The sequence below is a fragment of the Balaenoptera ricei genome, chromosome 16, assembly GCF_028023285.1.
Source record: "Balaenoptera ricei isolate mBalRic1 chromosome 16, mBalRic1.hap2, whole genome shotgun sequence".
NCBI lineage: Eukaryota > Metazoa > Chordata > Mammalia > Artiodactyla > Balaenopteridae > Balaenoptera > Balaenoptera ricei.
Window position 1 is genome coordinate 24695589 of NC_082654.1, and position 23657 is coordinate 24719245.

A 23657-nucleotide genomic window follows, 5' to 3' on the forward strand; every position below is an offset into this window, starting at 1 on the left:
TGGGTACTGACAGTTGTTTCTCCACATCTGTCCTCCTTCAAGGTCAGGCACAGGCCAGCTGGCTCTGTTCACACGTATGGCCACCCAGAGATCAGAGGATGGGCTTGCCTTTGATCTGGAGATGACTTTGACTTACAGATGTAGACCGAAGAGGCTAAGAAGGAACTGGGCCTGATTCTGTGTCTACAGAGAGGTTCAAAGAGATTTTGTGTTCCCATCACAGGGCCTCACAGCCATAAAAACCTGAATGACAGGCAAGCCCAGTCCCCAGCAGGCTCTGATGCCATCTGCCTTCTACCATGTCCCACCCATGGAGTAAGCAGGTCACTAGACCCCACTGGACTCCAGGACCACTTTCGTGACTCCAGCTGAAACTAAGAAACCCAGAAGGAAGCTGTATGTGTCAAAGAGCTGGACAGCCTGTAACAGGGTTAGCAGTTTTCTGAAATGATCTTCCATTGGCCAGGCTGGTCCCAGGCCCTTTTAACTTCTCCAGCTGGGAACCTGGATCTCAGACGTTTCCCTGCCTATGCCTCGTGCGCCCAGACACTGGCTTAGGCACAACCCCATATCTATCAGGATGCTAAGCGCACGCACCTAAATCGATTTTAATCAAAACACAGGTGCCTAATATACAGTGTCTGCCTGCACGCGTGATAATCCAGTTACACATAATTGTGTTTATCTAAATTTAATGCACAACTCATTTCACTTTTCTCAGCTCCTTCGCATTTCACAATTTAACTTCCTCCAGTTCATCTGCACAGCACCCATTAAACTCTTTCCGAGATAATGAATTTCTGCTACCAAGATGGGACTTTCCCATTCTAGGTATCCATTTAAGATTAAAGAAAAATAATCAGCCATTATATTGAACATTTTTATGGCATTTAACCGACGACAAAACACTCACTTTGAGATTTATTCTCATCCAGCACCCCATGGGGTCAGTCAGTACCATTTCCACCTCTTTTATGTAAACTAAGAAAAAATTAGAGGCCAGGATATGATCCATTATGGGTCAAAGAGAATCCCTGGAAAAGCTGACTTGCAACATTCAACTTCTCTGCAGGGCCATGACTGGAGGATTCTTACGTCTTCTCTCAGATTGTGTCCTGTGATGGGGAGTAGTAGGCTGGCAAGAAACAGCCAAGCCAAGAAGAACATCAATGACATGGCTATTTGCAGAACAGGGGGATAGGTACCAAAGTACCAAGCTACCTGTCCTATTAGCATAGCACAACTGCAAGGAGCGTGTATCCTCTGCAAAGCATTGTTCTCCATGGTCACTCAGTGGTCCATGCCTCTCCCATTAATGGCGAGTTTCCTCATTTGTTAAATTCAGGAGCTAATGAAGACAAGACTTATCCAAACCTTCTCCAACCAAATAGTTAGCAATGTGCCGATAATTCCTATTTGTTAAATTAATACAAACACATACACAGACACATACATACACACCAGACTTCTCTTCATTTTACTTCTTTCATTGACCAAGTCATTCTTTCACAGTCACTATGTAAAAACATGGGTGCCTATATGCAGACCATCCCAAAATCTGGACAAAGAAACTCTAAGCTATGCGCTTCTAGAAACAGATCCGAACACCCATCTAGAATCTGCAGGAGCAAGTAAGACTACTTCACTGTCTCCCAACATCAAGCCTTCAGGGACACCAAACAATCTCAAAAGAGTGCAAAGCCCACAAAGAAAGAAGCAAGAGATGTTGGGGGTTAGAGGTCACTTAACTGATTGTCTAACAAACAACTGGGTCTGGAAAACCCCTCAAAACTGCAGAGCCCTTCTCATGTGTCTGTGTCTCCTTACCCAGGGCTTGGATCACTCTCCTTCCTTCCATCTTCTCAAATCAAATCATCATTTTTGAGTCAATAAAAGATAATGGTGTTTCAGCAGTAAAGCATAGTCTTCAGAAGGGGATAGTGTTAATCCAGTCTATTACCTTCATTTTACAGATGAGGAAACTGAGACACAGAGAGAGGAAATAACTCAAGTTCAAGTCCCAACAATGTGTGGCCTTGACCAAGTGCCCAGGGCACAGTTCTTCCCATTCCATGAGCAAAGTTGGAGACTAACAGTCACTGGGGAGCCTGCTAAATGCAGATTCCCTGGTCCCATTCCCAGCAAGTTTGACTTGGTGGATCCTGGGGAGGGTCCAGAAACCTTCCTGTGGCTATTAGAGGACCACGCTTTGAGAAAGACTCTACCACACCATGATTCCTCTCCCAACTCCATGCGGCAGTGACACCACCCTTCCACTATGGTGGAATCCTGATCTCTAAAAGCATCTTTGCCTTTAAACTGAGTGGACTTTACAAAGAAAGCAGGCCATAGGAGATGTATAAGGAAGATGTCTCAGCAAAATCACCCCAACATTCCCCAGAGGAAAGGTCCAAACACTGAGAATTGGGGCTGGAAGCTACCTTTCCCCTGGAGCCAGCATAGAAGGACAATAATAAAGTTATGAAGACATGATAATGTAACCTTCAGCCTTAAGATATTCTGTGCCTAGCAAAGACAACCAAGATTGAAAGAAAGCCTGTCAACCTCTGGCTTCTCTCACCATTCAGAGCCTTCCAAAGGCCACCAGAAAGAAGGGATTACCAGGGCAGAAAACTGAAAGCAGATGCAGTAAACCCACTAACAAGCCCCGGGCTGCTGGGCAAGGACTCACTCAGATCAGAACGAGAAGATGTGAGTGTGACCAAAGAATCACCAGCGGATAGATGAGGCATGCAGGAAGGATGGAGGAGCTACCCTGGGAGCCACAGCAAAGCCTGACTTGACTCCTGTCCAGCAGATACCCCCAGATGAGAGTTGGCAGTCAAATTCAAAGAAGGAAAAGCAGGGACCAAACATTAATTGAACCCTTACTATGTGCTAAATACTACACTGGGTGCTTCTCAATCCTCACAACACACTTTTGAGACTGAGCAGATGTAACACAGCATCTGCATTTTACAGATGAGGAAAGTGAGTCCTAAGAGTTGAGCAATTTGCTCCCCAAAGCACACAGCTAGCAAGAGACAGAGCCAGCATTCCCACCCAGGGCTATGAGACTCCACCATGCTTGTTCCGCTCTAATGCAATGCTCCTCCATTCAGCAAATGTTTACGTGAGTTTTTTGTGTGAAAGGCAATGAGCAGGCAAACTGAGAGGAGGGCACATCCTTGCTCTCAAGGAGTTTATCACTCAATCATGAATTCCACAAATATTTACTGAGCTCCTCTTATGTGAATTAGAAAGACACTTGCTAAACTCTGGGAATCAGGGAAAGATCCAGAGCTCAAGGCCCAGGGGTGAAGGTAACTTTTGTTTTCTTTGTTCTTGGAGAAAGAAATAGGAAACAGAGATGTGTAATGACGAAATAACTAGACAAACTGTTGGGAGATCAGGTTTGTCAAATAAGCTTTGTCAAAAAGTTTCTTTTTGACCAACAGGCTACAAATCCTAGGGGGATTTTAGACAGCAGGAGAAATGAAAATAAATTGGAATTATTCATGAGTAAATAGCACTTCTCTCTTAATATAAGCTATACACATACAGGCGCACACACAGAGTAGTAAAGCCACATATATAAAAGCTCCTATGTATAGGCACATATAACCGTAAATTGGCATCAGACATATTCCCTGGAAGAGCATTTGTTCATACATCTCTTATAGCTTTTATCAAACTGGATTAATGTGACTTCTCCATATGTCTGTCTTGTCTGTTAGATTGTGACCTCTCTGAGGTCAAAAATCAGGTCTCATTCAACTCTGCATCCCCAATGCCTAGCACAACACCTGACACATGGCAGGTGCTATACAAGGTCCACTGAATGAATTATAAATGAATGACAGTAAAAGAAGGGATGAGATGATAAGTGTATCTGAGAGGTACAGATAATGTGAGATAAGAGTTGAAAGGAGGAAGCAATTAAGTCCAGAAAATGTGGTCAGCAAAGTCTTCATGAAGGAAAGATTATATGAGCCAAAACTTGAAGTATGAAGAATTTGGAGATAGAGAAATGGAGCTTACTCCCTTGCCTGTCTGGCCTCTCTCTTTATCCCTCCCTCCCTCCCGGTCTTTCTTTCTTTCCTTCATATTTTAGTTGGACAAAAACAGATAGAAAAAAAGCAGGGCAGAAGGGTGCCATTTCAGTTACAAGAAACAGCACAGAGGTAGAGCAGAATGGGCCATTAGGGGCTAGAACAGTCATGTGTTGAGTGCAATGTCATGGGGACACCAACCACTTGGAGACACAGTCAGGCTGTGCCAAGGTGAGAAAGCAGGCACAAAGGACAATGGAATCGTGCAGGAAGGACAGAGAAAGCCCAGCCTGTAGTCAACTATGGATTGACAAAAAGTTTTATAAGAGTGAAAAGGGTGATAATGAGGGACTATATTATAACAAGAGACTTACTATGTATAAACATATAACATATAATATTAATATATATTACATATATAATATCAATATATTGTATATTAGATGACTATATTATAACAAGAGACTTACTATGTATAAACATATAACATATAATATTAATATATATTACATATATAATATTAATATATTGTATATTAGATGACTATATTATAACAAAAGGCTTACTGTGTGTTCATATATATATATATATATATATATGTACACACACACACATATGTATTATATATATATATATATTAAGGGACTATATTGTAATAAGGGACTCATATAATTAGGTGACAATAAGGGACATGGCTGGCCTCTTACAAAATCCATTGGTGCCGCCCTTGCTGACCATCCACCTCCAATCTTCTTGTCCCCAAGCATCTAATGTCTTCTGCTGCCCCCAGATGCTCAGGCCAGCCCTCAGCTAACTGCCTGATCTTTAGACACACACAATGCCAGTAAGTAATGTCTTTATTTGTCACATCCCCTCTCCCGTTCATTCTTCTATTCCTGCCTTATGCCAAACACAGCATAGGATCCTTGGTGATAAAGTGATCAAAAGAGAAATGGCTCCTGTCTTCATGAAATGTATACTCTCCCTTAATGTATAATCTTCTTTAGGAAGATTTTGCATTTCATGAAGACAGGACCCATTGGGTCCAGCCGTCTGCCTCCTGGATGGGGCTCGCCTAGCAGCACGGAAAGAACAGAGCCCTTGCAACTAGAGGGCTGCACTCAAAACCCGATCGCACCATATGCTACTGGGCGAGCCTGATCAACTTCCTTACATTTTCAGTATCTGTTCCAGTTTCCTAAAATGGGGATAATGATTCTCCTTCCCCTGCCAGCCTCACAGGATTTTTGATTTGAATCAAATAAGGAAAGCTGACCTGCTTTAGAAGCTGTACTATGCAAATGTGAGTGATTAGTATGATAATTATCCTTCAGGAGACAAGGGTTGCAAGTCATCCTTATTTGATGGGGTGAGGGGGATTCAGATCCTAGCGTTGCTAAGCTCCTTCTGAAAAATACCCACCCATTCTAGAGCCCAGCTGCAACACAGCAGGCTGCAAATCAGACCCGGTATGTTCACTGGGCTCCTGCACTCAGCTTCAGCTTTAGAAGCAAAGCAGAAAGCCCCGGGGGATTCCTGTCCTCTGAAAGGGTAACGCATAATCTGAAAATTCATAAATCACTGGGACGCTCTGGCCCGTGAGCACATTCAGTGAAGTGAGGACCTTTAGTGCCTGTAAAATTTTACTCTGAAGGAAAATTACTTTAGTTCATTAAACCTTCCTGAAACCTTGGTACCTTTAAATCCATGGGGTTCTATGCATGTCCCCTCCAGGTCCCCCTCACCTCTCACCACCTCATTCCTGCCCCTACCTGAGAGTTCGTTTCCAGCCAACTGGAATATGGACAGTGGCCTTCTTTACCGAAAGTGATTGACAGCGGTAACATAGTAAGGATGCTAACATATTCCTCGGGGAGTGTACACAAAAGTGCATTTTTCAGTCTCAGCAGAGTCTGAATTCTGGAGCCCTCCTCCCACTTCGTGAGGCACTCCCCCCAGGGAACAGAAACTGCATATTTACAGTCCACAGCCCAACTGATCCCCAGTCTAACAATGTCTGGGCACCAACTGGGTATCCAGAACTGTGCTAGGTATATGCCAAGTTCAGAATAACATAAATGGTGCTCCCTGCCCACCATGAGTTTACAATCTAGCTGAGAGGACAAGGAATAGGACAAGGAACTGTACAAGGAATATCAACTTTGTCATCTTGTTCCATTGCACGCAGTTTCACAAAACGGTTATCCCGTTCCCTGTTTTTTTTAAAGAGCAGATCATCAACTCTGTGGTTCAAGATAGAACCTCAGCATGACCCCTGAGTCCACGCTCATCCCACACTTAGCAAGACAAACATCAAGTCCTCTGAAATGTGTTGCAGTCCACTGGATCATCCAATTTCCGGTCCTCATTTTTTCATTCATTCACTAAGCAAATATGTATGGAATGCTTCCTCGTGGCCAAGTGCTATGGATTCAGCAGTGAAGACAACAAACCAGCTTCTCTGCCCTCATAGAGTTCATATTCTGGCAAGGGAGATAAACAAACACATAAGTAGGTAAATGACATAGTAGTCAGATGATGGTGGGTCAGATGATGGACATATTAGCACTTAGAGCAAGTGCTCATATGCAGGCATGGTCCAGGGCTATGCAGGCTGAAGCAGTATAAAAGGAGCCCAGGAAAGTTCTCTATGAAAAACTGACACTCAAGCAAAACCCTGAATGAGGTGAGGGATGAAGCCATGTGGCTATCTGGGTAATAAACATTACAGGCAGAGAAAGCAGCAAATGCAAAGATCCTGAGGCAGTAATGTGCCTGACATATTCAAGAAACAGCAAGGAGGCCAATGAGGATGGAGCTGAGAGACAGGGAGAGTAGTAGGAGACGAGGTCCAGGAAATTTGGGGAGGCTTAGATCTTGCTGGGACTTGTGAAGGACCATAAGGATCCTGGCTCCTACTGAGTGAGATGAGAAGCTCCTGGAGGATTTTACTCGAGGACTTAAGTTTTCACAGGGTGCTTCTGGTTACTGTGTCGAGAGAGGCATTGAGGAGACAGAAGTGAATTAGGATCCTGTTGTAATCATCCAGGTGAAACATGGTACAGGGTAGACCAGAGCAACAGCCGTGGACAGGAAAAGAAACATGATCTGAAGATATTTTGAAGGTAGAGTCAAGAAGATTTGCTGACAAATTGGATATAGGGCGTGAAGGAAAGAGGAGGGTCCAAAATGACCCTCAGAGTTTGGGACTAAGTAATTAGAAGCATAGCGTTGCCATCTTATGAGATGGAGACGGTAGGAGAAGGAGGTTGGGAGGAAAACTGAGAAGTTTAGCTTTGGACATTAAGTTTGAGATGCCTAAGAGAATTCAAGTGGAGAAGTCAAATAGCTGGATAAATGAGCCTGGAGTTCAGGGCAGAGAGTCTAGGCTAAAAAATATCAATTTGGGAGTTGTCAGTGATTAGATGGTATTTAAAGACATGAGACTAGGTTAGGTCACCAGGAGAGGGAGTGTGGATAGAGTAAGAGATAAGGACCGAAAGCTGGGGCGTTTCAGCACTGAGAGACGGGGGGATGAGGAGGGAAACCGGTATGTGCTTCAACCTCTCAGAATTGGCACAGTGAATGTCTGTGTCCTGTGCGAATACTCACCAAATGGCACTTACTACGGAGCAGTCTCTCAAAAAGCAGATGAACAAGATGGCCTTCTGTTGAGGCCGGCAAGCCTTTCTCCCCAGATCCCCCTGTTTGCTCTGTGGGCTCCTGTGTACAGTGGCTACTGTGGCAGAGATGGAGGCTTTGCCTATGTTTGCCATGGACTTGCCCTCGCCAAGGCTGACATGGGCAACGTCACTGCAGTTCCCAACCTGCCAACCTCAGAAACCAGTGCTGAGCCTCAACATGGCACCTGGTGGCAAGTTGATTGCACTGTCCCCCACCCATCACGTAGAGGAAGCAATTTCTTCTCCTTGGACTTGCTTTCCTTGCCTTCGGTAAATATGCTAGAATCAAAATCTTTCCATTTCAGAGTGCCTTATTCACCGTCATGATATCCCACACAATTGCCTCTAACAAAGAAACTCATTTCACAGCAAATGAAGTGTTGTCATGGGCATGTCCATGGAATTCACTGGTCTTCCCACAGACTACATCTGCCAGAAGCAGTTGACCTGATACAATGATTGAATGGACTTTCAAAGATTCAACGGCACAACTAGCTAGAAGCCAGCACTGCATGAGGTTGTGGTGCTGTCTTCTAGGATGTGGATTCGACTAGTAAATGGCCAAAATACAAAGGTCTGGGAATCAAGGGGGAAAAGTGGGAGTGCGCCTCTCATTATTCCTCGCAATAAGCCATCGCAGAGTATTTTCTTCACATCCACACAACTTTTGGCTCTGCTGATAAATCTTGGCTCCTAAGGAGAAAAAAACACCTGTTCCATTGAACTGGAGGCTGAAACTAATACCCAGCTATTTTGAGCTTCACATGCTACCACTGAACCAACAGGAGACGAGGAGGCTACTTATGAATAGGGGATGGAGATGGACACTCAGAGTAGCTAAAAGGGCGGACTGTGCTGTCTGTTTACTCTCTGTCCACTTTCCTGCCTAAGTATCATAGGTAACCAGGACCCTGAGAAGAGTATTTCTAAGACTCTCCTGTCATCTGGCTTCCAATTCTGCCAGTGGGGGTGGGGTCACTCGGGGGACATGTGGACAAGGGAAAAGCTACTCTCCTCACACTTTGTTGTTTTTGTGTTTTTTTTTTTAAAGGAACTCCTTTATTTATTTATTTATTTATTTATTTATTTATTTATGGCTGTGTTGGGTCTTCGTTTCTGTGCGAGGGCTTTCTCTAGTTGCAGTGAGCGGGGGCCACTCTTCATCGCGGTGTGCGGGCCTCTCACTATCGTGGCCTCTCTTGTTGTGGAGCACAGGCTCCAGACACGCAGGCTCAGTAGTTGTGGCTCACGGGCCCAGTTGCTCCACGGCATGTGGGATCTTCCCAGACCAGGGCTCGAACCCATGTCCCCTGCATTGGCAGGCAGATTCTCAACGACTGCGCCACCAGGGAAGCCCTCACACTTTGTTTTTGGGTGACAAGACAACAGCAGCAACAGAGCCAGTGGTACCAACAGCAGCGGTGCTGGGTCTCAGTGACATGAAGGGCTCGTGCAGCTCAGCACAGCCCCAGGAATCTGGACGCGAGAGACCCTTGGCCTCTTGTACTTCTCTTCCTCCTCCTGGGCAGGGGGGTAACAGTTTCTGCAGTTACCAGATTTGAGCAACTATATTTTCTCTTTCTTGTTCCTCCAGCCTTGCCGGCACTCTTGTAAATCAATTCCTGCATTCAACATCTTTTCCTGAGAAATATCTAGAGTCAGGGATGCTCACTGACACAGAATGATCTGTGAGATTAGAGGAAATTCAGGAGAGCATGTGTTCTGGAAGCCAAGAAAAGGATGGGTTTCAAGGAGGAAGGAGTGATTGGCTGTGTGAAATGCTGCTGGCAGTTTGTGGACAAGAAAGATGAAGAATGGACCATTGGATTTAGCTACTAGATGACTGCAGAGGCCTTCAAAATAACGAGTTGACTTAATTTCTGACGATCACCCCTCTTCCATCCTTACACCAGAATGACTTTTCTAAAGCAGAGGCTGAATCCCATTGCCTACTGCCAAACAATCTCTAGTGGTTTCAGGTCGCCTTTAAGATCAAATTCCTCAGTATAGCATAAAAGGTCTTTGTCAACCTGGCCCCAATTGACATTTTAACCCTCTTCTAGAGCCACTTTCCCAAAATAACATCTAAATTCTAGCCACACCAGAATACCCATGTTTCTCCTTGTTCCACGCTCCCACACTTTCACACAAGCTCTTTTCTCTCCTCTGAAAGTCCTTCTCCCACTCTCCACCTGAGGATCTCATTCTTTAAGGCCCAGCTCAAATACCATCAACACTCTGGTGTCTTACCTGTCCTCCAAGACAGAATGGGTCCCCCGTAATCCAGGCTCCCCTACCTTGTTGCACATACTTCCAAGTATGCTACTCCCTAGATTATACTATAATTTTCTATTTGCATATGTATCTCCACCATTAGGGGATGTGCTCCTTCAGGACAGGCCTCGTTTTTCTCATTCTTATACAAGAGTATTATCACACTCTTCATCAACATGCTGCCTATTAACTAACAGAGATATGACACATTCGATGAACTGAAAGTGTTGCCATAGGCATTCAAAGGAGGAGAAGATGAGTCTGGGCTGGGGTGATCAAGATGTCCTCATAAAGGATGAGAGGCATAAGTAAGGTCATAAGAGATGGGTGGGGAATGGAAATTCCCAGCCCTCTTCTTTCTGGAATATCTTATACAGTTTTACAAGGGTATCTTTTTTTTAGGTAAATTAGGAAGAAAGAATTCCAAATGGGTATGAAAGAATTTCAAGAATGTCCACAAGAGGGTAAGATAAAGGGAACACACGGGCAGGGAGGGAAGATGGTGAAAGCAACCTTCTCGTATGACTGCATTGAGTTTTTTTTGTTTTTTTTTTTAAACTTTTTTTTTTTTTTTTAACAGCTAACATTATTTATTTATTTATTTATTTATTTATGACTGTGTTGGGTCTTTGTTTCTGTGCGAGGGCTTTCTCTAGTTGTGGCAAGCGGGGGCCACTCTTCATCGCAGTGCACGGGCCTCTCTTGCTGCAGAGCACAGGATCCAGACGCGCAAGCTCAGCAATTGTGGCTCACGGGCCCAGCCACTTCGCGGCATGTGGGATCCTCCCAGACCAGGGCTCGAACCCATGTGCCCTGCATTGGCAGGCAGATTCTCAACCACTGCGCCACCAGGGAAGCCCCTGCATTGAGTTTTCAAGAGTTGGTATTCTCTAGGGACTTCTAGAGAGGACAAAGATATATACCTATACCTGATGGGATGTAGATTAAAGAAAACATTACACCTACAGACAAAAGCACGACTTGATTAAGTAATTTAGACAAGAGAAGAACAAACATAGAAAGGGCAGAGGTCGGGATGCTAATAGATGCTGAGCACCTACGAAGTGCCCAGCACTGTGCTTGGTGCTCTATGTGCATTACATAGGTAATGGGCATAGCCACGGTGAAGGGTAGATATCATTACCCACATTGTCCAGATGAGCAAACCATCCAGGCCATGCAGCTAGGGAGAGGTAGGAGTCAGAACCCAAACACGGGCATGTCTGTTCCCCCATGATCCAAGGAAGGGATAAGAGATACAGAATTTAACAGGTATTAGTCAGCTCTATTTAAAATGGGGCCATTGTTAAGAAAGTACTTTGCAGAATGTGGTAGCTGAACGAGGCAAGTGGCAGACCAAGGAAATGAAAATGCAGTGTTGTTGAAACAAGGAGCTTGTGAAAAATGGCTGTTGAATAGTGGGAGGTTGTTCTGGTTTTGTGTAACGAGCCATTAAAAATGAATTAAAAATCCATTCACTCTCATTCCCTAAGGGACTCTGAAAATGAAAGAGACAACCATCTCTTGGAAATGATTTAGGTAGCATGCAGCCCAGTAAGAGGGGGGGGTCAAATTAGCCCAGAATTCCCTGCCAGTGTCTGTACTACACGATGAGAGCTCACCAGAACCAGAGTTAATTAGCTCAAAGTATACCATTAACTAGGAGTCTGAGCTCATACCCTCCTATATGTCCATCATTCCTTCCATCCAACCACCACCAGCACCACCCACATGAGGAGGCCAAGGGCAGAAACAGGTGTGAGCAGATGAAAGATGAAACCATGGCTCCAAAGCCACTAGTGTGAAGCTTCCAGAGATACTCATCAACACAGAGGAAAATACAAGCTATCTGTTACCGTGGTAATAGATCAAAAGCTCTAACCCAGACAGTCTTGGTGTGGAATCCAGGCTCTACCACTTACTCTCTGTGTAACCGGAGGCAAGTGGCTAACCCTATGGACCCTCAGTGTCCTTATCTGGAAAATGAAACCAGTATCATTCCCTTCACTGGATTGTTGTGAGGATTAGGATTATGTGCCAGGCACATTCTCAGGTCTCGTCATATATTAGGTTCCTGCCATCCTGGTTTGTCTCTGAGCAAACCAGGTCATTTGCCCACCCAAGTAGGAAAAAGCCATGTCCCAAGAGGGAGCACGTCACTTCTTTAGTGATGACAACTTGCAGCTCAGAAAATAAAGAGCAGCCTCACAAGGCCTCTCACTGATGTAGAGACGAAAGCCCGGAGCACTCCCTGAGTGCTGGTGCTTGCTTTGTGTGGACGGGCATTGACAGCCTCAGCAATGGGAAGATCACAGGCTCACCAAGTCCATTTTGCCTGGTGTGAGATCCTACCCACCTGTCACTTTTCATTTCAGGGTCTGTCTCCACTGGACCTGCCTGTAGGCACGCATACTCCCCTTCCTTCCGCCACTGCTGTCAAGGGGCATCATTCCCTCTTAGGTCTCAGGAGCTGAAAGAGCTCTCAGCCAAACCATTGTAGCTGCCGAACCAAGTGGATTTTCGAGGGATAAGCAGATATCCCCAGATTGGAACTAGCTACCAGTGCAAGAGACCAAGAGCAGGGATTTGACTAGATTGTAAGATGCCTCCGGGCCACACAATGGTCTGTCCTATTTTTCACTACTATATCTTCAGCACCTGGGACAGTACCCAGCATGTCCCAGATTCCCTGTATACAAGGGTGGAGTGAATGACCTATCATCTAATCCCGTGATCGGGCATTTCTCACAACCTGTCTCCTATTCAACGCTACAAATTACTACACAGTGTCTCTTATGGTCGATGCACCACGCTCAATGCTGTGGAGGATGGAGGGATGAAGGACACAATGTTCCTGACACTTTCAGTGCAACCAGAGAGACACACATTTATACGACTACCTTCAGTGAAAGCTGGAATCTCTCTGACTTATACCAGGTTGTAAGTCATTCCACCTATTGTCTCATGGGAATCTCACAGTAACCCAGCAAGGTTGACATATGATAGAAATGAGTGATTCCCTAACAGGGATGAAGTAGAGGATTACTTTCCATGAAAATTTTTATAAGAGGTACTATCTGAACTGGCTTATTTTTAGTAGGTGAAGAAGGCAACGACCTTTTCAGGCTAAGGATGCAGCATGAGAAGACACAATTAGGTTGAAATTGCCTGTCATGTTCCAGGCCTGGGGGTGCTGGGGTCTGCAGAGGTTAGAGCTCCAGGTACATGGAGAAGGAGATGGAGACCTGGGCTGGGGTAAGACAATGATGATTTTAACTACTACGTATGTAAGTTTCTATTGCTGATGTAACAGATTACTACAAATAAAGTGGCTTAAAACAACACAAATGTATTATCTTACAGCTTTGGAGATCAGAAGTCCAAAATGGGTTTCAATGGCTAAAATCAAGGTGTCAGCAAGGCTATATTCCTACATTCCTCCTGGAGGCTCTAGGGGAGGATCCGTTTCTTGCCTTTTCCAGCTTCTAGAGGCTGCATGCATTCCTTGGCTCCTGGTCCCCTTCCATCTTCAACGCCAGCAATGATAGGTTGAGTCTCACACTGCATCACTCTGACTCTTCTTCCTCCCTCTTTCCCATTTAAGGATCTGGACCCAGCCACATAACCCAAGATAATTACTTTATCTTACATTCAACTGATTACAACCTTATTTCCATCTACTATCTTATCTCCCCTTTTCTATGTAATCTAACATATTCACAGGTTCCAGGGATTAGGACATGGACATCTTTTGCGAGGACACTATTCTGCCTAGCACATCAGGTTAAAGAGTTTCAACTCTACTCAGTAAATAGCATAGAAATGTCTACTGTGCTTGAGCAGGTGAATAATCAGTTGGCACCTGCATTTTGGAAACAAAACTGTCAGGGGTATGAAGGGTGAATCAGTGAAGATGAAAAACAGGGAGTCTGGTGAGAAGGATATTACAACAGTCCCAATATAAGAGATAAGAGATCTGAACTAAGACAATGGTCGTAGAGAAGGAAAGAAAGAAGTGGGGGGTGGTGGGAGCCCTACGAAAACTGTTGCTAAAAATTGCAAATAGTGTATAACAGAAAAGCATGGAGTCAAAGATGCCTCTGAGGTTTCCAAGGAAGTTAATGTGCTTCATTTTAATTTGAAGGCTTGGGCTTGAAATTCAGCTCCAACACTCGCAGGAGGACCATCTCATATGTTCCCACAGTCTAACCCTCATTTCATGCCCCAGCTTGGTTGAATGGGTTTTCAAGTTATTTCCCTGCATCTATGCATCCTCCCATTGTTGGACACATGCTCGTGGCCAAATTGCTCCTTCTGCCCCATCTTGTTCTTGCCCATTTGCCTAGGGGACTGAAGGGTCTGTCTGTTACTTCCTGCCCAACTGCCTGAACTTCTGAGAATCTTCTTCCCTCAATTAACATTTCCTGGCCTCATTCACATTTCCGGTTACCTCTTGAGCCTCTTTAGCACACTGCTTGCTTGCATCTCACCTGTGGGTTGCCCAGAGAATTTGACCATGGCAGCCGCATCCCAATACCAAACAGATGAAGGGCCATCCCATTCAAGAGGTGGGAAGTGGGGAGGGGGTGTCAATTTTAGTCTCAAGCTCAAGCTCATGGACAAGCACTTGATCAAAACCCAGAGTTCTGAATCATAGAGTAAAAGGATCATCCACTCAAGCAAGAGAGTACTCATAAATCCCAGACATTAGAGGTAGAAAATATTTAGGGTATGTTCAGGGCCATGCCAGACCCAGAGAAGAATTGCTGGTCTTTTGCAGTTGCTAGCATTACTCTAGCAGCCAAACCAATATCCCCACTAGAAAGTTATCTGGATTGCCTAAAATAACATAAGCCTGGACTTTGTCTCCACGTAACTCCTTGGAAAGGAGAACCTCCAGTGGCTGATGGTGGATGATTTAAGAGCCCTCTCTCGTGTAGTCTAGGACATAATAACAAAGAACACATAATTTATTTGTATTGATTCACCAGCACACATTTGATCATATCTACTTGTCCTTCCTCTGGCTAAGAATCCATGGCCACGGTCCCGAGAAACTGATCTTTCACAAAATATCTCTGTAAAAAATAAGTTCCTCACATATCTTAGCTTCAGCAAAAGAGTCAGGTCAGGGAGACTTGTCAAGGAAAAGGGGAAAGGGAGCCTGCAGCCTCCTTGTGTATTGACCCTGGTCTAAACAATCTCCCTCCCACAGACAAGGTGTGCTTGGAAATTAAAGCTTCAGTTCTGGAACAGGGACTGTCAGATACAGAAACAGAAATTAGGGACAGATCAGATTCTTGTGCTAGAGGAATAAGGAGCACAGAGGAGCTGGCTGGATTCTGAGACAAAGAGAAGGAATACAAAATAAGGAGCAGAAACACGGCATAAAAGTGCCCAGGTGTTCAGCACTGCTTTCACTTAACCTGGAATGAAGGTTATTCATCCAAATAATCTTGTGCTGAGCATCTACTATGTATCTGGTTCTGCTCGAGAAGCTGGAAAAGGTTACACATAGTTTTTTTTCTCCAGAGACTCTCAACCTAATGGAAGGGGGAAAAGGCAAGTAAGCAAGTATTTTATTTAACGTGATTTCTAGTGTACTTACTGCACTAACTCAAAAATTTTGTGACTCATAATCCCATGGTGTAGTAGCTCCTCTCACTCCAGAATAAAGCAGAAAATCATGGGAAAAATAAAGAGAAATGGCTTTCCATTTTAACAAGGCTGATCAACCTGGGTGGGCACAAGGAACTTTAAACTTGATGTTGAATGTGTTGAATGGACGCCTAGAAGGAAGCCATTTGCTTTAAATTGCTGTATCCCATTGTAGGATTTCTTCCTTCGCCTATTTAGTTGTCCTCAGCGTTAATGAGGTTGACTAGATAGCCCAAAAGAAACACAAATCCTCCCCTCTGTCCCCAACAACATGCATGTGTCCGTTTCTCCCTGCCAGCATCCACCGACCCACCCTTCAAGCACCAGCTCAAGCCCCATCCCCAGCAGAGACTCATCACTCCTTACCCCAGTCCGAACTCATCTCTCCATTTATGGCCAACTTATTTCCCAGTATCTCCCATCCCACATGCTTATTTTACAGTTTGACCTTGACACCCCTCCTATTGAGTGGCAGATGGAGTTCACGTCCCTCCCTTTGAAAGCAGGCATATCTTTGTTATTATATTGACCAACAGTGCATAGGGGAAGTAGTGCCAAGTGACCTCCATGGTTAGCTGTGCACTCTTAGGATGGTTGCTCTCAAGGTGCCAGTGCCATGTGTGAGAATGCCCAAACTGTACCACAGTAGGGAAGACCACATGCAGGGGCCATAGTGTTTCAGCTCACAGCCCAATTGAGGACCCAGTGAAGAGTAAGTATCAGTCACCAGCTACGAGGGAAGACAGCTTCAGATGCCTTGCAGCCCCAGCTGTTGAGTCAGCCTCAGCTCTGAATCTTTCCAGCTGAGGTTTCAGACATGGTATACATAGTGCCCAGCCAAAATCCTCAACACACAGAATCATGAACATAATAAAATGTTTTCCTTTTGCACTGCTAAATTTTGGGGTGGTTTGTTATGCAGAAAAAGTACCCAGGACACCACTCATAAAGCACGTGCAGCATTTAAGGCTTACAGTCTTTATGCACGTGGAATTATTTTTCTAATGACTTAATTTATGTAGATCTAATTTCCATAGATAGATGATTGTAAACTCCTTGAGAGAAGAGATTAAGAACCTATCAGACATCTTCCTACAGGGAGACTAAATACAACCTGCCCTAAAGAGTGTTTATCAAGAAACCACTCAGACCTGCCCCCTCCTTTTGGAATGCCACATCTCAAAGAGGGCACGATCATCCATTTGGTTGTCCAAGCCAACCTACTATATCCTGCTACATTCCTCCCCACACCACATGCAAACCCACCCCGTTACTCTGCCCCTAATGTCCGTATCTCACCCTTCCATGCATGGCTACCACTCCTTCCCAAGTTCAAATTCTCATCCTTTCTCATGAGCTCTATTGCGCCTGCCTCCTTACTGGCCTCCCTGCCTCTAGTCGCACAAGGGGCCAGGTTGCCTTCCTCACATGCAAATATGATCATGTCATTCCTCCAAATCCTCAGTGACTCCCTATTGCCTACAGGGTAGAATCTGAAGTGAGTGGCAAAGCACAAGGGCTTTCAACCTGGCCCCAGCCTAAGTCTCTAGGTCTCTATCCTCATTTCCGGTCACTAGCTCTTCACTTTGGGTTCTACTTTCTGTATTATTCATATGAACCATGGAACCGAGAAAACGATTTCAGTGACTTTTTTCAATTCTCTCCCAAAATGATACATAACCAGGGCATTCTGGCTTAATTTCTCTCTCTCCCTCTTTCTCTCAGTCCTCTTTCAGAACCCTGTCTAGGGTCTAGACCTGTGCTTTCCAATTACCACTATAGCCATTAGCTATGCAGGATTACTTAAATTTAAAAAATAAAAATGAAGTACAATTAGTATTAATAATTCAGTTCTTCAGTCATGCTAAGCCACATTTCAAGCACTCAACAGTCACAGGTGGCCAGTGGCTACCATACTGCAAAGAGTAGATTATAGAACACCTCCATCATTGCACAAAGTTCTAGTGAACAGTGCTGGTCTAGAGATTCTCAGCTAAGAGTGGTTCTTCAAACATACTCTGTTCTCACTTGCCCCCTGCTTTTTCCTCACCCAAATTACTGGTATGGTGGAGAGTTAGATTCTCCATGCTTGCCAGAATCCAGGCCCTCTCCCCCTGGGAACAATGTCCCTTTGGGGAAGCAGTTCTCCCCATAATGAGCCATGTGGTTCAGGTGGCATGGACCATGCATTGACCCATCATCAGTTTAAGGAGTAGGCTCTATTTGGCCTAAGCCAATCATCCATCCCACCCCTATGGCACAGGGATTGGTTAAGGGAAAAAAACATGTTACCTAACTGGAGCCAATGAAAGCCAACATAAGTCTTGCTAGGGCTTCTGGGAAAGAGGACCATCCTCTTCCTCCCTCAGGAAACATCATAACAAACCCAGTTCTTTTAATAATACAGAATAAAGAGATGAGTTATAGAATGGCTACAGCCGTTTTGCTATCTTGAAGGGAGTTCCTGAAGTTGCTGAAGGAAGACAAAGTGGAACCGAGGATGCAGCCAACATTGCACAGCCAGTAGCAATACTAAGGGAACCTAAGTCCTTGACAATATCATTTGAGCTGCTGGATCAAGCCTGATCTGATGAAGCTATTAACCTTTTATGTTAGATCAGCCAATAAATCCTCCTTTTGTTTCAGCCCATACATGTTCTTAACTGTTAAACTGGAAATACTACTCCCATCTTGTAAGCCTCAAATCAAAGTTATCTCCTCCATAAGGTCTACCAAGACTCTTCCAGACAGACTCTGTTACGCCTCCTTTTATATGTCCCTCCATGCATCCTAATGTTTTACTGAATTGTAATACTGATATTTTATCTTCTTTCTACACTATGAAATATTTGAAAGCAAGTTTTGAGCCTCTCAATCTGTGTTATAAATAAGCAAACTAACTAAAATAACTAGCTAACTAAACCCTAACATAACCCTACCTGATACATAATAGATTCTTAAAATATCTGTTAATAAGTAAATATTTATAGGATAAATAGTAGTCTATTGATACATTTCAGTTAATAATAATGGTAGTAGGAACAGAACTCAACATTCACATCCACTAACACCTTTAATCCTCACAACAATCCTATGAAATGTAACTGCCATTATTGTCATTTCTTACAGGGATGAACCAGAGTCTTACAAAGATTAAATAACTAAGCGAAGTCCCACAACACATAAATGGCAGCGCCTGGTATATTCTTTCCTCTGAAAAATCTGGCTATTCCCTCCCAAAGTTTTATATTCCACCTCCTTCCTGAATAAGGTGTCAATTTAACTCAGCAGTATCAGCACCACTGAAGTTCCCATGGCAGCTCGGCATGTACTAGAACCTCTGCTGGAATCTCCTCAAGGCTAAGTTAAAAGTAAACCCAACAAAATCCTCAAGAGAGAACCACAGAGCCAACCTCAAGCCACTCTTTATTCCAAGCTCGGTGGTCAAGGAAGACACAGGAACCTGCAGGTCTGGTTCCACAGCTGTTCAAGCAAGCTCAGCTCTTCGGGAGTGAGGACCTGACACCCCTTCCACAGCCCCTGTCCGCCTCCCCGCTGTCCTGAAACTTGGGTCCACGCCCACGCTTTACATCACGCTCCACCCTCAGTTTCTTATTCCAGGCCACCTACCTGGCAGGGCTCAGGCTCTGGTTTTTCTTCTAAAATTGGAACTCTGACTCAAGAGAGTAGGTTCCGTGTGGGTAGGAGGTGACCTGGGGAAAGGGAAGGGACATGCCTGCTATCACTGTCCAGGACACTGAAGGGTCCAAGTGGAGAGTATGTGGCTCCACCTCAAGGAGAAGTTAACCCAGAATCATAGCAGAGGGGTCATTCAACCAGCTGGCATGTGTCCAATACCTAAAATGTGCCATGTGCTTCTCAGGCATTGTAGGCGTATGGGGGAGGGAGTCCACTGAGACAGGTGAGTGAGTAGGAGGCTGGGAGTGGGAGAATGTATGGGGGTGGGTCAGAGAGAAAGAGAGATGCAGATGCAGGTGTATGTGTGTGTGTGTGTGTGTGTGTGCGCGTGTGTGTGTGTGTGAGTTCCTGTGTACAACATATAATACGTAAGGACCTCTCTAAATGTGGCGCACGGACCACGTGAATCAGACTCATCTGAAGAACTTAAAAAAACACAGATTCTGGACCCCACTCTTTATACACTGGGAGTGAGAACTCTGGGAGCTGGGACTGGCCATCTGCATTTTACAGGCCATGCCCATGGCCAGGGCCGCACTGGGCTGAGTCTTTCAGAAATAACAAACCTCCTCCAGGCTTGGGAGCAAAGGACATACACTGCCCCCGAAGACAGGGAGCTGGGTCCACAAAGGTGGGTGCAGAAGTGCTCACCGGAATCTGAGCAATGTGAAATCTTGGTTCCTGGGCTGACGGCTCGGCTGTCCTGCAGCTCTGACAGCTGGGTGCCCTCTAGGGTTGACCTGTGCCCAGAGGTGGCCTTCCCTGGGCAACTGCCTGGGAGCTGTAGGCTGTTACAAGGGCTCTGTTCCCACACAGACCTGGATTATCTGCGGGAGCCTCCAGAGGAGGCCAGAGGGCACGACTGCCTCTGGGGAAATTGGATTTGTTTCTAGAACTCCAGTAACTCAAGACAATCAAGAACTACATAAGCAGTTCTTCCAGAAGATACTGGGGCTCGGGGCCATGGGAAATACCAGAGTAGGGCCAAGGTGATGGGCGCCACACTGCCTCTTGTAATGACTCTCAGCATTTATTCCCAGCCAACCCAGAACACGGAGGCTGAACCTCCCACCTTAACGGCCTTCATGCATTTGAGATCTATGGTTCAGCCAGGAGCCTCCCTTTCTACATATGAGCCTCACTCAGATTCTCCAGTAGTCTCTAATTAATGCAGCTCTGAGCAGCGTGAGGTGCGGCGCAAATAAGGCCCCACCCAAGGGTGGGACAGATGTGTCACACCAGATACCCAGTATGGCAGGATGCAGCCACGGGAGGCCTACAAGCCACCGCTGACAATACATTCCTGTGCTGCAGTGTGGACCCCCCCCCGCCCCGAGTAGAGCTCACCTCCACCAGGCAGCCAATGCCTGCACAGGCCCCCCTGGATGCTGAGGAGGATGGAGTTCTCAGGATTAAGTCCTAGGCTCTCCCACAGCCAGTCTGGAGGAGGTAAGCCCGTCAGCACTACATAGCTGTACCCCAGCTCCTAAATCGGGGACTGGCACGAAAGAGGCATTCAACAGGTGTTGGCTGAATGAAGGCAGGAGCAAAGTCACAGGTGGTTAATGAGCCCCTGGGATAGATTCTATTTAACGGAGAACAAATTATCCCAGAGACTAAATGTACAGTAGTCAAAGCCTAAATCACAGAAAGCAAATAGTCCTGGGTTCCAATCCCAGCACCACCACTTCCTGCATGTCCTTGGGCACGTTATTTAATCCCCAGAGCCTTCCCTTCTGCCTCTGCACAAAGGCACGCGGACCCCATAGGGCTGCCATGCGGAACAAAGAAGAAAACTCTCAACCCAGAACCCAGCATCTACCATATAAAAAGAAGTTGGGCAGTGTTAGTTGGCATTAGAATTAACTCCAGAAAGCCCCGGTTCTCTAAAAAGGCAGAGGAGAGAAGCTATTCCAGAGAAACCCTCCAAGTTCAGTGCTGTTCTCACTGTCATCCAGCAGAGGAAGCTCAGGCTCATATAGGCTAAGAAACCTTCCCAGCTCACTCAGTGCAGAGCCAAGATTCAAGTCCATGCAGGACCTCAAGGCCATTGCTCTCTCCTCAACTCAACGTGGTTTTTAAAAATCTCTGGTGGGTCTGGAAGGTGACCTGAGCAGAAGCCAGGTCCTGCCTGGCCCCATGGGTACAGCTGAGAATCCACTAAGCTCACAAACTCCCTGCACTTGAGTGGACCTGGGATAGCTGTCATTTCTGTAATGTGAAAACATGCTGTCAGGGAAAGAGCAAATACAAGAACAAGAAAAGCTACTATCAAAGTAATAAAGCTTGGTTGTTTTTCCTCATATTGCAAAGGATAACCACTGTTGGTCCAAGACCAGAAGCCATGCTTACAGGCACCAGAGAGAAACAGAGATGCCTGAAAGCAAAGAACAGGTGGTGTACAAGGGAAGAAAATCAAGTGCCCAGCAGACCATCTTCAGCAGAGTTCTAGAAAAGCACATTAACTCATTTCTGAAATGCTGGGATACCATCTGAATTAGTGAAAATTAATTTTGAAGTTATGAAGTGTAAGAATATTCTAAAGAAATGGATATCCTCATATCCTCTTGGGAATACTGTATGCTGGCCCAGGCCTGCCAGAGAGCATTCTTGCCAAATGACAAAGCTATTTATGCCCATAAACCTGCTAATTCCACTTTGGGTAATATACTCTTATATTCCAAGGAACTCATTCAAAAAGAAAAAAGCTACTTGTATGGAAATGTTCATAACACTGCTCTCCGTCACAGGAAAACAAAAAACAAAAAACAATCAACCTAAATACCCAATAGCACAGACATATGCAAGCAATTAGTAGCATATTCTATGATGGATTCTACATTGTTACTACAAATTAAAAACTGAGGACTTCCCTGGTGGCACAGTGGTTGGGAATCCGCCTGCCAATGCAGGGGACACGGGTTCCAGCCCTGGTCCAGGAAGATCCCACATGCCACAGAGCAACAAAGTCCGTGCGTCACAACTACTGAGCCTGCGCTCTAGAGCCCACGGGCCACAACTACTGAGCCCGCGTGCCACAACTATTGAAGCCGGCGGACCTAGAGCCCGTGCTCCACAACAAGAGAAGCCACCGCAATGAGAAGCCCATGCACCGCAACAAAGAGTAGCCCCCGCTCGCCACAACTAGAGAAAGCCCGCACACAGCAACAAGACCCAATGCAGCCAAAAATAATAAATAAATAAATTTTTAAAAAAATAAAAACTGAAACTACATGGTCTATTTTAATACAGGGGGAAAATGTAGAAACATACTTAAGTTATAAATTAGACCAAAAAGCGTGTTCATGATTATAGCTATATGTAAATATGTATATCCACCGATAAGCTGGTGTTTGGTATTAATGACATTATATCTTATGAAGGTATATGCATAATGAAAAATTATTTTTGTTTTATGTATTGACTTAGCCTGAGACCTACCTAAAAAAATGTGTGTCTAATATGTAATTATGGAAATGCCAACATACTCTCCTTTATATATGGCCAGAAGTGACAATCAGACAGAATAACATTTTTAAACAGATAATTAGGATCAAGATGACTCTACTTTGAATCTCAATTTCAAATCTTTATTTATTTATAGTTAAGTGTGTCCAAGAATGTTATGCTCCAGGATCCCCAGTGACTGACTTCCCAATTGTTCTTTGCTACTATGGTTAGCTATTATTAATCCCTGTGGCTTAGCGGACACACTAGCAATAATCAGGTACACATATCCTTCTTCTATTAGTACTGTTTGTCTGTCCTGCCTCCTCTTTCAGAATGCAAGCTTTTTGTGAATAAGGATTGTGTCTTCCCTCTTCTTCCAAGAGTATCCACAGAGAGCATCTTATAAGTTCTCAGTCACAGACTGGAGCTCAATTAGGATTTGATGATGAAGAGAAAGAGAAAAGGAAGAATCATAATTATCAACTGTATTTACAAGCTATAATAATGCTGGGAGACTTAAAACTAGGAGCTAAGTACAAATAATCAACTTGCTGTGCTTTATTCTGGCACATCTTGAAGCAAATAAAATGTTCTCCATATCCATTAATTAATAAGTAGCATCTAGTATATGCCCTAGTGATAGATAAATTAGACCCGATCTTGCCCTCCTCCAGAGCGTTTCACATTTAGTGAGTTACATACATGAACACACAACAGTAATCTAAAGAGAGTGTCTTTGATGGAGGTTATTTAGCAGGAGATGCTGTCAGTGAACAGAGGAGGGCAGTCAGCTCAGGCTTCCAGGAGGAGGAGTAATACCTGGGTTGAGTCTTAGAGGATG

General features: G+C 44.8%; 1 protein-coding gene across 1 annotated transcript in view; it reads right to left on the reverse strand.

Annotated features, from left to right (window-relative positions):
- The window catches only part of SORCS3 (sortilin related VPS10 domain containing receptor 3), a 593582-nt gene that overhangs the window by 415218 nt on the left and 154707 nt on the right, over positions 1–23657 (reverse strand). The window lies entirely within an intron of this gene.